General features: G+C 43.4%; 1 protein-coding gene across 3 annotated transcripts in view; it reads left to right on the forward strand.

Moving 5' to 3' along the window:
* The window catches only part of ADGB (androglobin), a 235,963-nt gene that overhangs the window by 91,924 nt on the left and 125,668 nt on the right, over nt 1-18,371 (forward strand). The gene's annotated exons all lie outside the window — the stretch shown is intronic.

Genomic DNA, 18,371 nt, shown 5'->3' on the forward strand with positions numbered 1-18,371 from the left:
TTGTCCCCCATAGACTTGTATAGGGAGCATAAAATCTATTCGCAAGCTGTATTTTCTTGTGCTTTTTATGCCAATTCCCCTTTGATTTCACAGTTACAACCGCAGGAAATCCACAGCTGGATATACATTTTCCACAATCAATGATTCACACTAAATCCGCAGGTAAAACTGCTGCGGAAAATCTGCAATGATTTCCACGGTTGCATTGCGTTTCTGGAGCAATATGCACAGCGGTTCATACGCCGGTCTTTATAAACCGTTCGATGGAGTAAGATGTGACACATTTATTCAGAGGCCAACGTCTCTGAATAAATGCGTCGCATCTTTCTGCTGGCCGTGCACCGCAATTGTGGTTGCAGGTTGTGCAATCGTGGCTGGGCCCAATCCAACCTTGTATGAGTGGTGGCCTGCTGTGAGAGCCTGAGGGGATAAACAGAGCGGTGAGGTGAGTACATTTGTTGTTTATTTTATTTTGTCCGATGGGGAATATGTCCGATGTAGTCTGATCGGGGAACCAAGGTACAGGGCTTGGCACTGGCCTCTACTTTGCTGCGACCCACAGAGAGAAATCTTTCTGCTATAATGTACGCCACTCTCTGGCGTAAATTATAGTAAATCTGTTTGGCTGTGGCTGGCGGGCTTTGGTAAAGCAACACCCCTTTTTTCCAAAAGTAGTGAGGTCAGTGTAAAATGCCCAAAAGTCACAATTTACTCCACAAATTGCGACATTTGGGCCTTTTTCTACTTTCTATACCAGAAAACTGGCGAAGAAAGGTTAATGAATTCAAAATGAAACAAATTGAAACAATTTTACAAAAGTCCACCTCTGAATGTCTCAAAAGAAACAAAATTAAGCTAAATTAAAAAATTCCTCCACAGTGTTGTAAAAGACTCATCGCAAGTTATGGAAAACACAAGTTATCGTAGTTGTTACTACCTAGGGTGGCACAACTAGTTATTCGGTTTAGGGGGGCAATTACTTTTTCACATGGGTGATATAGGTTTTGAATAAATCTTTATCCTCAATAAATAAAATGATTATTTAAAAGCTGCATTTTGTGTTTACTCGTGTAGTCTTTATCTTACATTGAAATTAGATGGATGAGCCAAAACATGTAAATGTGACAAACTTGCAAAATGGAAGAAGGTGAGGGGCAAATACTTTTTCACAGCACTTGTATTTCATTTCCTCTAATGGGTTTTTACTAATGACAGTGTTTGTACTGGTTAATAAACATTCTGCTAATGACATGAAGCTTTCATCACATCTGGAACAGTCCTTTTTTTGGGTTTAGTACTTTAGATGAGATCGTGCTGTTGCTTCAGTAGCATTTTGAGACATGATATTGCATTTTTAGCAGGCAAATTTATCTGCAATGTCCTATTTTAGCAAAGAACACTTTTCCGTTTTACGAAACTAACAGCTGTGCTTTATTTAAAGATGTTTGTGGAAGGAAAAGGACAGTGATAATGAGGCAGCTGCATGGGTCTGCGGTGTGGACTTGTTTACTTGGTTGAAAGTGTGATAAATTGCCATAGCTTGATTTTCAGAAAAAGGATGATTTTATCCCAAGCACATCAATAAAGCTGGGTTGTTTTCTGACATGTTTTCAGGACAAGAAATATGTTTTGCAGTGGTAATTCCAGTGATTTCATAAAAAAAAATATAGACAATTATTTTCCTTCTATAGTTTTTGAACTTTTTACAGTGATAGAAGAAACGTATTACTGGAACCAACTGAACATGCCATGATTGACCACAAACAAACAAAGAATGCAATAGAAGATGAAAACATAAAGCTTTTTGCTTCATTCCCATCTTATAAAGGGACCATGGAGGAAGCTGATCTGTGTATCAGCGATACGCGTGGGGTGCTTACTTTGCTCATTGTGATGTTGGTCTGACCAGACGCATTTGCTCTTTTATTTTGCTTTACATATAAATTCGGTTTGGCAGATACTATGTCAGCACTGCTATAGGAAGATTGCTATTGAGACCTGCATGCGGGGAGGGGGCTAAATAAAGTAGTTAAAAATATATTTTTAAAAAATACAAAAATTCAAATCACCCCTTTCCCTAGATCACATCTAAAAATAAATAAACAAAAATAAACATAAACAACTTAGGTATCCTCGTGTCCGAAAATGTCAGAACTATGAAAATCTAAAAATATTTTTTAAATACAGTGAATGCAGTAGCAGGAAAAAAGGTAAAAATGGCCGAATGTCCGTTTTTTTGACACTTCAACCCCAACAAAAATGTTAATAGAAAGTGATATGACTGCCAGACATTCCCCAAAATAATAATAATAAAAACTACATCTTTGCACGTACAAAAAGATGCCTTAAAAATTAAGTCCTCATATGACGGTGTCAACGAAAAAATAAAAAAGTTATGACTTTTTGAAGGCGGGAAGTAAAAAAACAAAAGCATAAAAACAAAAATTAGTCTGGTCCTGAAAGGGTTAAATGCGTGATTATTTATAACCTTTTTTACATGATCTCTGGGTTTACCACAAGTATGAGGTAAAGTAGTTTTAAAGTAGTTTTTAGTTCTTAAACTTGTTATGTATAGACATGCTGTCCTCCTGATACCCACATTATTTACCAGAATGATACCAAGGGTGGGTTATTATTTACCCTCAATATATGGGACAGCACAGATGTACCCATGGATCCCAGGCTATTCAGGACTTCAGACCTCAGTATGTCATTGTTTTATATTACTCTGGAGTTTGAGGTTCTTCTTAACACCCACACCAAGGCTGATCTGCAACCTTACACTATTACGAGTACACTATTCAATGTAGTTAAAAAAAAAAATAGGTATGCCGATGCATAACGCTTCGATGTATGCCAAAAGGACACACTTTTGGCATGTCAAGTCAATGAGGACATATCGATATGTTTGATGCATGCACCAGGATCTTTCCCTGGACATACGCCGAATGTTTCCAGTTCCATGTTCAGTAAAAAGTATTTTTCATTCAGGGAGACAGTAATATGGATACCAAAAACTATTTAGTTTTTTTAGTTTTAACCCCTTAACGGCTAGTGACTGATATGGCGGATGCTTGATCCCGCACAGTGACATACTGTATATATCCATCAATGTTATCTCGTGAATACTGCTTAGTGTACCCATGAATATGGCGACAGGAGCACGGCTGTAACACACAGCAATGCTCCTGCTGCAACTACCGGGATCGTAGATAACTGTTATCCCGGACGTTTGACCCTTAGATGCCACGGTCAATAGTGAGAGGGCTCCTTCTGTTAGTCTATCGGTACCCTGCAACGCAATAGGCATAGGTATAAGCGAGTGTCGCTGGTAACATGGCCCTACAGATTGCCAGTCAGTGATACACTGACAGACAATAATGCTTTGGAATATTATGTATTTGCAGCTCCAAGTTCTCTAGTGGGATTTAAAAAAACATAAACAATTAATAAAGTTTAATTATAAAGAGTCTCCAAAGAAACGAAAAGATTCCCCTTTTTCATGAAAAATGAGTAAAGTAAAGGCTGTATATATATATATATATATGTAAGTATTGCCAGGGCCGCTCCGCCCATGAGGCGAGATGTGCGTCTCGCCTCAGGTGGCAGTCTTCTGCCTCTCCGCAGCAGCGGCAGTGCCACTGAAACAAACTATAATTGTATCTGCGTCCTATAGACAATTACATGGATCACTAGGCAGGGAAACGTTCGCTCCCAGGCCTGCCATTCAGCACCTTTTTAATGACGCAAGTGGCACAATGACGTAGTTGCGCTGCTTGCGTCATTGAAAGATACTGAATGGCAGTGTTAGGGATCTGCCAGGTACTTCATCTAGGTATACTCCTGGGATTAATCAATCCACACCTGAGGCCAGACCTGTTCGACTGACACCATCTCCCACCAACCAGGGTGGCAGGCTCAGGAGTGGGAGAGCCTATCGCGGCCTGGTCTGTCGGAGTTAGCTCCGCCCCCTGTCCTTTATTACCTGCCCTGTTCTCTCCCTCAGTGCTTGTAATTCTTTTGGATTCCTGGCCCCACTGCTGCTTGCTCCAGCCTGCTTCTGCCGTGCTTCTGCCTTGCTGCAGTTCTGCTTGACCTGCTTTGCTTTGCCCCTGGCTTGCTTCTGTCTCCGTGCCCGCTTGGGTGTACTCACTTCGTCCTGGTCCTGACTTTCGTTCGCCGCTCCGTTTCCTCGTGGCGTTCCGTGGCTACTGCCCCTTCCCTTGCGTGTTCCCTGTTTGTTTTCCTGTGCACTTAGACAGCGTAGGGACCGCCGCCCAGTTGTACCTCGTCGCCTAGGGCGGGTCGTTGCAAGTAGGCAGGGACAGGGCGGTGGGTAGATTAGGGCTCACTTTCCCTTCACCTCCTTTCTGCCATTACATAATTACAAGCCCTTACCTCGTCTACCATTTCTCCTACGCTGACGCTATCATGGACCCCCTTGAGACCCTGACCCAGCAGATGCAGGGCCTCTCCCTACAGGTCCAGGCCCTGGCCCAAAGGGTCAATCAGGGTGACGCTGCTTTAGTAGTACACCTCACCTCACCTCTAGAACCCGACCTCAAGTTACCTGACCGGTTCTCAGGGGACCGTAAGACGTTTCTCTCCTTCCGGGAGAGTTGCAGACTGTATTTCCGCCTAAAGCCCCACTCCTCAGGTTCCGAGAACCAGCGGGTGGGTATCATCATATCCCGACTCCAGGAAGGGCCCCAAGAGTGGGCCTTCTCCTTGGCTCCTGACGCCCCTGAACTTTCCTCTGTTGATCGTTTTTTCTCTGCCCTCGGACTCATTTACGACGAGACTGACAGGACTGCTTTAGCCGAGAGTCAGCTGGTGACCTTACGTCAGGGTAGGAGACCGGTTGAGGAATACTGTTCTGATTTTAGGAAGTGGTGCGTAGCTTCTCAGTGGAACGATCCGGCCCTAAGGTGCCAGTTTAGGTTAGGATTATCTGACGCCCTGAAGGATCTGCTGGTTAGTTACCCCTCGTCTGACTCCCTTGACCAGGTTATGGCCCTAGCAGTACGACTCGACCGACGTCTCAGGGAACGTCAGCTAGAACGCTTCAGTGTGCTCCCCTCTGACTTTTCTGCGATCCCCCCCGAGGTCCCGTCTCCTCGCCCCTCCACGGAGGACTCGGAGGTACCTATGCAACTCGGGGCCTCCATGTCCCCTCGACAACGTAGGGAGTTTCGCAGAAGGAATGGTCTCTGCTTCTACTGTGGGGACGACAAGCATCTACTGGACACCTGTCCCAGGCGCAAGAATAAGAAGCCGGAAAACTTCCGCGCCTAAGTGATCATCGGGGAGGTCACTTGGGCGCACAGGTATTTCCCGTTAATGTGAAACGCAATAAAATTTTGCTTCCCTTTCAGGTCTCCTTTGCTGGCCGGTCTGCCACGGGCAGTGCTTTCGTGGATTCTGGCTCATCTGCTAATATCATGTCTGTGGAATTTGCTATGTCTCTAAAGATGCCTTGTATTGATTTACCTTATCCTATCCCTGTAGTAGGTATCGACTCAACTCCCCTTGCTAATGGTTATTTTACTCAGCATACCCCTGTTTTTGAACTCCTGGTTGGCTCCATGCATTTGGAGCAGTGCTCTGTACTGGTGATGCAGGGATTATCGTCTGATCTGGTTTTAGGCCTTCCCTGGTTGCAGTTGCATAATCCCACAATTGATTGGAATACTGGGGACCTTACCAAATGGGGTAATGAATGTCTTATGTCATGTCTTTCTGTTAACTCTATTTCTCCCCGGGAGGAGGTAAACACGCTTCCTGAGTTTGTTCAGGACTTCGCCGATGTGTTTTCTAAGGAGGCCTCCGAGGTGTTGCCCCCCCATAGAGATTACGATTGCGCTATCGATTTGGTGCCTGGTGCCAAGCTTCCTAAGGGTAGGATATTTAATCTTTCATGTCCTGAACGTGAAGCTATGAGGGTGTATATCCAAGAATGCCTGGCCAAGGGTTTCATTCGCCCCTCGACTTCTCCTGTAGGTGCTGGCTTCTTCTTCGTGGGGAAGAAGGATGGTGGTCTTAGGCCGTGCATTGATTATCGTAACCTGAATAAGGTCACCGTAAGGAACCAGTACCCACTTCCTTTGATTCCGGATCTTTTTAATCAGGTTCAGGGAGCCCAATGGTTTTCTAAGTTCGATCTACGGGGGGCATATAACCTTATCCGCATCAAAGAGGGGGATGAGTGGAAAACTGCGTTCAACACACCCGAGGGTCATTTCGAATACCTGGTCATGCCCTTTGGGTTGTGTAATGCCCCTGCTGTCTTCCAGAATTTTATTAATGAAATCCTGAGAGAGTACCTGGGTAATTTTCTTGTTGTGTACCTTGATGACATACTGGTGTTTTCCAAGGACTGGTCCTCCCACGTGGAGCATGTCAGGAAGGTGCTCCAGGTCCTTCGGGAGAATAATCTGTTTGCTAAGACTGAAAAATGTGTCTTTGGGGTGCAGGAGATACCATTTTTAGGGCAAATCCTCACTCCTCATGAATTCCGCATGGCCCCTGCCAAGGTTCAGGCTGTGGCGGAATGGGTCCAACCTGCCTCCCTTAAGGCGTTACAGTGTTTTTTAGGGTTCGCCAACTATTACAGGAGATTTATTGCCAACTTCTCGGTCGTCGCTAAGCCTCTTACGGACCTTACCCGCAAGGGTGCTGATGTCCTCCATTGGCCCCCTGAGGCCGTCCAGGCCTTTGAGACTCTCAAGAAGTGCTTTATCTCGGCCCCCGTGCTGATTCAGCCCAACCAAGAGGAGCCATTTATTGTGGAGGTTGACGCGTCCGAAGTGGGAGTGGGGGTCGTCTTGTCCCAGGGTACCAGCTCCCTCACCCATCTCCGCCCCTGTGCTTACTTCTCTAGGAAGTTTTCGCCCACGGAGAGTAACTATGATATTGGCAACCGCGAACTTCTAGCCATTAAATGGGCTTTTGAGGAGTGGCGGCACTTCCTGGAGGGGGCCAGACACCAGGTAACGGTCCTTACGGATCACAAGAATCTGGTTTTCCTAGAATCGGCCCGGAGGCTTAATCCTAGACAAGCTCGGTGGGCACTATTCTTTACCAGATTTAATTTCTTGGTTACCTATAGGGCTGGGTCCAAGAATATTAAGGCTGATGCTCTGTCACGTAGTTTCATGGCCAATCCCCCTTCCGAGAAGGATCCTGCTTGTATTTTACCCCCTGGTATAATCGTCTCTGCCACGGATTCTGATTTAGCTTCTGATATCGCGGCTGACCAGGGTGCAGCTCCCGGGAACGTCCCTGGGGACAAACTGTTTGTTCCCCTGCAATACCGGCTGAGGGTACTCAGGGAAAACCATGACTCCGCTCTATCTGGTCATCCTGGCATCTTGGGCACCAAACACCTCATTACCAGAAACTATTGGTGGCCTGGGTTGCCTAAAGACGTTAGGGCTTACGTCGCCGCTTGTGAGGTTTGCGCTAGGTCCAAAACCCCTAGGTCCCGACCTGCGGGCCTACTACGTTCCTTGCCCATTCCCCAGAGACCTTGGACCCATATCTCCATGGATTTTATCACCGATTTGCCTCCATCTCACGGCAAGTCGGTGGTGTGGGTGGTAGTCGACCGCTTCAGCAAGATGTGCCACTTTGTGCCCCTTAAAAAGCTACCTAACGCCAAGACGTTAGCTTCTTTGTTTGTGAAACACATCCTGCGTCTCCATGGGGCCCCAGTCAATATCATTTCTGACAGAGGGGTACAATTTGTTTCCTTATTTTGGAGAGCTTTTTGTAAAAAGTTGGAGATTGATCTGTCCTTCTCCTCCGCCTTCCATCCCGAAACTAATGGCCAAACGGAAAGGACCAACCAATCCCTGGAACAATATTTAAGGTGTTTCATCTCTGACTGTCAATTCGATTGGGTCTCATTCCTTCCCCTTGCTGAATTTTCCCTGAATAACCGGGTCAGTAACTCGTCAGGGGTCTCCCCGTTTTTCTGTAATTTCGGGTTTAACCCAAGGTTCTCCTCCGTCTCCCCTGGTTGTTCCAATAATCCTGAGGTAGAGGATGTTCATCGGGAACTGTGCACTGTCTGGGCCCAGGTTCAGAAGAACCTAGAGGCGTCCCAGAGCGCACAAAAGATTCAGGTGGATAGTAGACGTTCTGCTAACCCCCGGTTTGTCGTCGGGGATTTGGTCTGGTTGTCGTCCAGGAACTTGCGCCTTAAGGTCCCGTCCAGGAAGTTTGCTCCCCGATTTATTGGACCTTATAAGATCATTGAAGTCCTCAACCCTGTATCCTTCCGTCTGGAGCTCCCCCCATCCTTTCGCATACATGATGTCTTCCATGCCTCCCTCCTTAAACGCTGCTCCCCGTCCTGGTCCCCCTCGAGGATACCTCCTGTTCCCGTTCTCACCCCTGAGGGGGTGGAATTCGAGGTGGCCAAGATTATGGACAGTAGGATGGTCCAGGGCTCCCTCCAGTACCTGGTCCATTGGAGAGGATACGGGCCGGAGGAGAGGACTTGGGTACCTGCCCGTGATGTTCACGCTGGGGTATTGATCAGGAGGTTCCACCTTCTCTTCCCCACTAAACCGGGTCCCCTTAGTAAGGGTCCGGTGGCCCCTCATAAAAGGGGGAGTACTGTTAGGGATCTGCCAGGTACTTCATCTAGGTATACTCCTGGGATTAATCAATCCACACCTGAGGCCAGACCTGTTCGACTGACACCATCTCCCACCAACCAGGGTGGCAGGCTCAGGAGTGGGAGAGCCTATCGCGGCCTGGTCTGTCGGAGTTAGCTCCGCCCCCTGTCCTTTATTACCTGCCCTGTTCTCTCCCTCAGTGCTTGTAATTCTTTTGGATTCCTGGCCCCACTGCTGCTTGCTCCAGCCTGCTTCTGCCGTGCTTCTGCCTTGCTGCAGTTCTGCTTGACCTGCTTTGCTTTGCCCCTGGCTTGCTTCTGTCTCCGTGCCCGCTTGGGTGTACTCACTTCGTCCTGGTCCTGACTTTCGTTCGCCGCTCCGTTTCCTCGTGGCGTTCCGTGGCTACTGCCCCTTCCCTTGCGTGTTCCCTGTTTGTTTTCCTGTGCACTTAGACAGCGTAGGGACCGCCGCCCAGTTGTACCTCATCGCCTAGGGCGGGTCGTTGCAAGTAGGCAGGGACAGGGCGGTGGGTAGATTAGGGCTCACTTTCCCTTCACCTCCTTTCTGCCATTACAGGCAGAGCACGGATGTTTCTTGCCCTGACATTCAGCATCTTTCAACGGCGCAAGTGGTGTAATGACGTCATCGCGCCGCTTGCGTCATTGAAAGGCCCTGCCATTCATTGCCTTTCAATGTCATTGCGCAGCCTGCGTCGTTTAGCTCCAGCAGTCTTGGTCAGAAGAGACCAGGCCTGCTTTGCTAGAGGATGGCGCAGGAACGGAATTAGGTGAGTATGTAAAGTTTTTTTATACAGGGGGCACTATCTACAGGAGGGCACTATCTACAGGGTGCTCTATGGTGGGGAACTATCTACATGGGGCACTGGGTGTGTAGGACACAGTGTATGGTACTATTATATTTAGGGGCGCAGTGTGTGGCACCATGAGAATTTTGTCTTCATTTATAGGTGCGGAAATGTTTGAAAAGTAAGAAGATGAAGACATCTGAGCGCCAAACTGCAGAAATGGACCGTGGCCGCGAGAATTCATCATATAGGTCTGGATCGGTAGGAGAAGAGAAAAGACCTCATCAGTACTGTAGTGACTGTATTATCTGTATGATCTGTAGCGAGATGATGGGTATATGATTTTTTTTGTTGTAAAACAGCAACTCCCATCACATCCTTACTATTGTTCGGGCCATGCTGGGAGCTGTAGTTTTACGCTGTACAAACCTATATGACAGGCGTTACACTGAACTTGCAAATTATTTCTGTACTGAGCTGTATTTGTGCTGGTGCTGTATATATGTACTGAGCTTGGTTCTGGTGCTGTATATATGTACTGAGCTTGGTTCTGGTGCTATATATACAGTTAGGTCCAGAATTATTTGGGCAGTGACACAATCTTCATGATTTGGGCTCTGCATGCCACCACATTGGATATGAAATGAAACAACTGAGATGCAATTAAAGTGTAGACTTTCAGGTTTAATTCAAGGGGTTGAACAAAAATATTCTGTGAAACGTTTATGCCTCATGCACACGACCGTTGTGCCACTCGGGCCGTTTTTGATGGCATCCGAGTAGCACCCGATAGTCTCCACGGACCCATTCACTTTAGCGGGTGAATCGGGTCCGTGAAAAATGGTACGAGTCTCCGATCCGAGGAAAGATAGAACATGTCCTATCTTTCCTCAGATCACTGACGGGATTCAGACGGCACATACGGTCGTGTGCATGAGGCGTTAGGAATTGCAACCGTTTTTCTACACAGCCTCCTCATTTCAGGGGCTCAAAAGTAAATGGACAAAGTAACATTACCACAAATAAAATGTGTTTTTTTTGTAATACTTTGTAGACAATCTTTTGCAGGCAATGACTGCCTGAAGTCTGGAACCCATAGACATCACCAAACGCTGGGTTTCCTCCTTTGTGATGCTTTGCCAGGCCTTTACTGCAGCTGTCTTCAGTTGTTGCTTGTTTGTGGGTCTTTCTGCCTTAAGTTTTGTCTTAAGCAGGTGAAATGCATTCTCAATCGGGTTGAGATCTGGTGATTGACTTGGCCATTGCAGAATATTCCACTTCTTTGCCTTAAAAACTCCTGGGTTGCTTTTGCAGTATGTTTTGGGTCATTGTCCATCTGTACTGTGAAGCGACATCCAATCAACCTTGCTGCATTTGGTTGAATCTGAGCAGAAAGTACATCCCTGAACACTTCAGAATTCATCTGGCTGCTTCTGTCTTCAGTCACATTATCAATGAACACTAGTGACCCAGTGCCTCTGAAAGCCATGCATGCCCCTGCCATCACACTGCCTCCACCATGTCTTATAGAGGATGTGGTGTGCTTTGGATCTTGAGCCATCCCAAGCCTTCTCCATACTTTCTTCCTCCCATCATTCTGGTACAGGTTGATCTTAGTTCCATCTGTCCAAAGAATGCTGTTCTAGAACTGTACAGGCTTCTTTAGATGTTGTTTGGCAAAGTCTAATCTGGCCTTTCTAAAGTCTAATCTGGCCTTTCTATTTTTGAGGCTGATTAATGATTTGCACCTTGTGGTGAACCCTCTGTGTTTGATCTCATGAAGTCCTCTCTTTATGGTAGACTTAGATACTGATACACCTACTTCCAGGAGAGTGTTCTTCACTTGGGCAGATGTTGTGAAGGTTTTTTTTCTTCACCATGGAAAGGTTTCTGCGATCATCCACCACTGTGGCCTTTTGGAGTTCACGAGATCACTCTTTTTTTTCAAGAATGTACCAAACTGTTGATTTGGCCACTCCTAACATTTTTCTATCCCTCATGTTGTGGGTTTCAAAGCAACAGCTTCCAAATGAAAATGCCACACCTGGAATTAACTCCAGATTGTTTACCTACTTACTTGATGATGGATTAACGAGAGAATAGCCCATGTAGCCCATTAAATAGCTTAGGTCCAATTACCTTTGGTCCCTTGAAAAGGAGGCAGCTACATATTAAAGAGCTTTAATTCCTAAACCCTTCCTCAAATTAGGATGTGAAACCCTCAATGTAAAGCTGGGAGTCTGCACTTTAAGCCGATATTGATTATATAACTGTATATTCAATATATTTTGGTAAACAGCTAAAATGCCAAAACCTGTGTCACTGTCCAAATAATTCTGGACCTAACTGTATGTACTAAGCTTGTTCTGGCGCTGTATTTATGTACTGTGCTTGGTTCTGGTATTGTATTTATGTTCCGAACTCGGTTCTGATGTTGTATTTATGTACTTAGCTTGGTTCTAGTGTATTTATGTACTAAGCTTTGTTCTGGTGTTGTATTTCTGTAATGAGCTCTGTTCCGGTACTGTATTTATATACATAGCTTTGTTCTGCTGCCGTATATATGTACTGACCTTGGTTTTGGTGCTTTATTTATGTACTGCGCTTAAACGGCACCAGAACAAAGCTTAGTACATATGTACAGTACCAGAACAAAGCTCAGTACATAAATACAGCACCAGAACAAAGCTTAATACATAGATACAGCACCAGAACAAAGCTCAGTACATAAATACAGCACCAGAACAAAGCTCCCAGCAAATCCTTACTATTGTTCGGGCCATGCTGGGAGCTGTAGTTTTACGCTGTACAAACCTATACGGCAGGGGTTACACTGAACATGCAAATTATCTCTATACTGAGCTGTATTTGTGCTGGTGCTGTATATATGTACTGAGCTTTGTTCTTGTGCTGTATATATGTACTGAGCTTTGTTCTGGTGCTATATGTATGTACTGAGCTTAGTTCTGGTGCTGTATATATATTTATGTACTGATCTTTGTTCTGGTGTTGTATTTATGTACTGAACTTTGTTCTGGAGTTGTATTTATGTACTGAGCTTTGTTTTGGTGCTGTATTTATGTACTGAGCTTCGTTCTTGTACTGTATTTATATACTTAGCTTTGTTCTGGTGCCGTATATATGTACTGAGCTTATATGGCACCAGAACCAAGCTCAGTACATAGATACAACACCAGAACCAAGCTCAGTACATACATACATACAACACGAGAACCAAGCTAAGTACACATGTAACCGTCTTTATCTTGACTTTTAACGCATTAAATACACAGTGGAAAGATCCCTTATCTTGACTTTTTCAATGACTTTTCAATGGCTTTTGTTGTGTGATATCACGCTTCAGCAAGTTATCACAGTCAAGATAAAGATGGCTACATCCGTACATAGATACAGCACCAGAACAAAGCTCAGTACATAAATACAGCACCAGAACCAAGCTCAGTACATAAAAATACAGCAAAAGAAACAAGCTCAGTACATAAATACAGCACTAGAACTAAGCTCAGTACATATATACAGTGCCAGAACAGAGCTCAATACGTATATACACAGCACCAGAACCAAGCTCAATACATACATACAGCAGCAGAACCAACCTCAATACATATATATAGCAGCTGAACTAAGCTCAATACATATATATAGTACCAGAACCAAGCTCAGTACATATATGCAGCACCAGAACAAAGCTCAGTACATATATATAGCAGCAGAACCAAGCTCAGTACATATATACAGCACCATAACCAAGCTCAGTACATATATACAGCACCATAACCAAGCTCAGTACATATATACAGTACCAGAACCAAGCTCAGTACACACACACATATATATATATAGAGAGAGAGAGAGAGTACCAGCACAAATACAACTCAGTACAGAGGATATTTGTAAATTTAGTTTAACACCTGCCCTATAGGTTCGTACGATGTAAAACTACAGCTCCCAGCATTGCCCGAACAATGGTAAGGATATGCTGGGAGTTGCTATTTCACCCAAAAAAAATCATACCACCCATCATCTCGCTGCAGATCATACAGTGTTTTCTTCTCCTTCCGGTCCAGACCTCTATGATAACTTCTCCCAGCCACAGTCCATTTCTGCAGTTTGGCACTCAGATGTCTTAATCTTCTTACTTTTCAAACATTTCTGCACCTATAAACGAAGATAAAGTTATCATGGAGCCTCACACTATGCCTCTAAATATATTAGCACCATACACTGCGCCCCTGAATATAATAGCACCATACACTGTGTCCCCCCCCCACACACACACACACACACACACACAGTGCCCATGTAGATAGTGCCCCCACGTAGAGCCCCCTGTACATAACGCCCCCATGCATAGTGCCCCCTATAGAGCCTCCTGTAGATACTGCTCCCCATAGAGCTCCCTGTAGATTCTGCTCCGCATAGAGCCTCCTGTAGATAGTGCCCCCATAGAGCCCCCTGTAGCTAATACCCCCATATAGCCCCCTGTAGATAGTGCCCTATAGACCAACCTAGAGATAGTGCCCTAAATAGATCCCCCTGTAGATGCTGCCCCCAACATAGCCCCTGTATGTAGGGCCCCCTGTAGACAGAGCCCCCTGTAGATAGTGCCCCACAAACAGCCCCCTGCGGATGCTGTTCACCAGAGTCCCCTGTATATAGAGCCCCCTGTAGATACTGCCTCACACTGTTAACTAAAAAAAACAAAACTTTACATACTCACCTGATCCCGTTTCCGCGCTGGCACTAGCAACACAGGCTTGCTCTCATCTGAGCAGGTCTGCTGGAGCTGAACGACGTAAGCCAATTTTCCCCCCAAAATTTTTATGCGGGCACAGTTTTTATCCAAGCTGTGGCCTCTACTCATGCCTTCACCCTAAAGGCTCGAACATATGGCTATATGGAAAGAAATCCATTTAATAGTACTTCATATATTATGTCTGGTTCACTTGCATGTACAAGCATGGCATATATTTTACTAGGCAACATAATGCAAATGTCGCCATCTGTAACACAACAAGATTTTCAAAACAGCAGTAACAGTATTGTCAGATGCTTCTTAAGCAATTGGCAAAACACCGTTTGACACAATGCCAGTGGCAGTACACTGTGTATATCTGGAAGAAGAAGACAGATGGCAAACTTGTAGGCAAATCACACTACATGATAGGTACATGTTAACAGGGCAATGTATCTTGTACCAACAGGATAACGTCTATGTTACGGGATAATCATACATAAAGATTAGTTATGTTAAAACACTGCTCTATGTCTGAGATGCATATTGCTTATGTACTATTTATTTATTTTAGGAAAAGCACGGAGTTCCAGACTACAAATGTATCACTTAGTTTAAAATATTATTATTACAGAATGTTAGGAATCTTCACAAAAACAACAGATTTTTTGGCTTTTGGGCAAAAAAGAGATGAAACATCTTGCAAGTAGCACCTACGACTTATTGAATATTTTTATAATTTCGTTTTATGTGGTGAAAAACACCTGAGAACATTCTCTCTGTGTGGTGCAATGAAATAATACTTCATAGTATTAGACATTTAGACATAGATTTACCTTGTCATTTTTCCATTAGTAACATTTCGAGTCTTAAAGTGTCCCTCCAGTAGCAGATAACTTAGATTATGTTATGGCACTTACTAAGTCAAGTATGTTTGCAATAGTCCATTACTGAGTCATGTCTTCAAATGGGTCTGGGTGCCTAACAGATAGATGTGCCCACTTAGCTTCGTTAGTCCCACAAACTGCAGTCGTGCGGCTGGTTCACCCATGCTGATTATTACAGAAAGTAGGCACGGACCTGTTATGAACTATATGCCACAACATTGTAAAACTTATTTGTAACAGGAGATACAGTTTAATTACTTTAAATGTATTTATGTTTATTTTTTCTGCTTAAAGAGATATTCCAGGTTTAAAAAAAATAAAATAAAAAAAATATTCTTTGTATAATGAAAATCACATTTTTCAATATAATTTTTGTCATTCAATAGGAACCTTCAGTGTTTATTTTCAATGGATAAACATCTGTACTGTTCATGTGATAGACACACTGGTGCGCCGCTCATTACAAGACAGGTCTGTGCTATATTGTACTTTAACTGCAATGAGCTGCGATCAGGACTGGGGCGGCAGCTGTAATACACACCCATAGCCCTGCTCTAACAGCAGAGATCAGAGAAACCTCTGATCTCCTTTGTTAACACATTAAATGCCACGATCAGCGCATTCAAAAGGAAATAATGAAGGGGGCAACTCTTTAATCGCGTCACAGGGAATCCCTTGTAGGATCCCAGAGCTGTCTGACCATGTTTCCTGTTGTTAGAGCATACTTGGGTATGTCCTTACAACTGCCTGTGTACTATTAGTACAAAGGCTAACATACTGGCATATAGCGTAGATATATCCCAGTAAATTATAGTTAAAAAATAAAAGCCAAAATTAAAAATCTCCCTATGGGATTAAAAAAAAAAAGTTAAACGAATACAGAAAAAAATATAATGTTAAATAAAAACAAATCTGTAAAAAAAAAAAAAATGATGCACATTTTTACCAAGACATAAACGTTATTAAATATAATTCCCAAAACATAAAATAATATTTACATATTAAGTATTGTCACAAACGTAACAACCTATACAATAAATTTACAGCATAATTTTTGATGATCTGTAAGTTGTGTTAAAGAAAATAAATAAAAACTGCAGTGGAACTGCTTTTTTCAACTTTTTGCCAAAATATAAAGTATTATAAATTTAATGCTAATGTATATGCACCAAAAAATGGCAAATACATAAAGTACATACTTGTCTTGCAAAAAACAAAGCATTATACAGGTATTTCAAACAAAAAATAAAAAAGTAATGACAGCCCGATTGCAAAGAGGAATAATCTAAAATTTCATCTGGTCCTCATGGCTAAAATTAGACCTGTGTTCAAGTGGTTAAAGGAGGGGTACAGGATTAGAAAGACACAGCTAAACAGCATCACACTTGTCACCGGGTTGTGTCTGGTATTGCAGCTCAGCTCCATTGAGGTGAATAGGGCTGAGCTGCAATACCATTCACAAACCTGTGGAAAGGTGCAGCACTGTTTTTTGGAGGGAAGCAGACATTTTTTCTAATCCTGTTGAACCCCTTTAAGTATTCCCTTCATTGGATGTAAGGGGTGCAAATTTCAGATCATCATTTTTCCTCCACCAAACGTTTTAATTAGCGCAATGCATTCAGACAGGTAGTGGTCCCTTAGTGTCTGCCAAGATGAAGGCATACACCGGGAATATTTAACGCATATATTTACATACTAACGTATATTTAGTAGGTTAGCAAGAAATAGGGGACTGCTGGAAGGAAGTATGACTATAGGATTAGACTACAAAAGGTTGGTTTGTAGTCTGTAACCATGGATACAAGTGAATCTGCATATGAATTGTAGACGAAAACTGTAGGAAAATTTGCGTTCACAACTATTAAAAACCCTAAGTTTGGATCTCAGAGAAAACCTCATAGCACAATACAATAAGAATGGCGCCTCTCAACTGAATTAGAATAAAGGGGAGAAAAACAGGTATTGTCCAGAAAGGGAAAAATGGTACTTGGCTAGAGGGATAAAGAGTAATAAATGACTTTATTAAGTATAAATTTAAAATGTTTAAAAAATGTTTAAAGGTTGATCATGAATTACAACAAACATCATACTCACGGCCAGTTAAGGACAATCCACACCCACCGATTTCGTGTATATACACCTCACCAAAATGCATAATTACATAATTAATTTGCATAAAAATAATTCACATCTTAAATATGTACATCAGGGTTATGTGTATGGTTAATTCATACACATACATAATATACATAATTAATATAGAGACTATTTGTATTTAAGACTATTTGCAAAGTTGATGCTTTGGAGCAATGAAACAACCATTTAAACCATTCTTACTGAAACTTAAACTTATCAGTGATGTTGTTGATTATATAGGACCTTTTGGAGGAGGGAGAATTGTTTGTGGAGTATTTCATAACTCCCAACATCATGTGACACTTGGTTGCAGCGTGCTTGCAGGGAGTTGTAGTAGACATAACCTTAAGTTTGTGAGCCCCAGCACTGGGCTTCCGAACTATCATGCATCATTTGTAGTATTGGCCTCTGCATATTGGACCTTTTTGGCTCCCCCAGGCTCCAGGGCCCAGGTTGGACTGAACCCTCTGCACCCCTATATTTATGCCTACAGGAAACAGCATAATGGGATTGTTCCAGTACGTTTTGACCATACAAGTAGAGGACTGAGAGTGATCTGGGCCTCCAGCATTAGAGGTCATGGGTCCCTTACCAAGTAACATTACATTATACACTTGGTTTGTGTTAATAAAATGCATTTGAGGAGCACTCATCACTTTTTTTGTTGTTGTAGGCCTGCAGTTAAACTCTAATAAATGGTCTAATGGACCAAGGGGCTGTGGGCCTTCTCTGACCAAGGCCCCTCACCCACTCCCCTAATGCCTGAATGGTCAGTCTGCCTCTGCATGTCAGTGATATAAAGTATCCCATCACAGAAAGTGTAGTCATATCACTAGGATTGCCACTGTGCAAGGAAAAACTTTGAAGGGGCCGCAACGCTAATCTGCCGCTTCTTCGTTTTCAGGATATGTGGGTACCATCATTTTCTGTAATGGGAAAATCCATTTATGTACTTTTTTAAGTTGATTACCTTAGAAGAAGTTTGATAATATGAGCTGGGTTGTCATATAACACTAATGTATCCTACGTCTCTATCCTTCCTAATTTCGCACACCTTAAACTAGGTGACTTTAAGGGACCTATAACTTTCTAAGCTTGCCTGTTTTTTGTTTTTTTTTGTTTTTTTTATTGGATTTGACCTCATTATATCTTTTGTACTCAAC

Source organism: Rhinoderma darwinii, chromosome 4 (assembly GCF_050947455.1).
Source record: "Rhinoderma darwinii isolate aRhiDar2 chromosome 4, aRhiDar2.hap1, whole genome shotgun sequence".
Classification (NCBI taxonomy): Eukaryota; Metazoa; Chordata; class Amphibia; order Anura; family Rhinodermatidae; genus Rhinoderma; species Rhinoderma darwinii.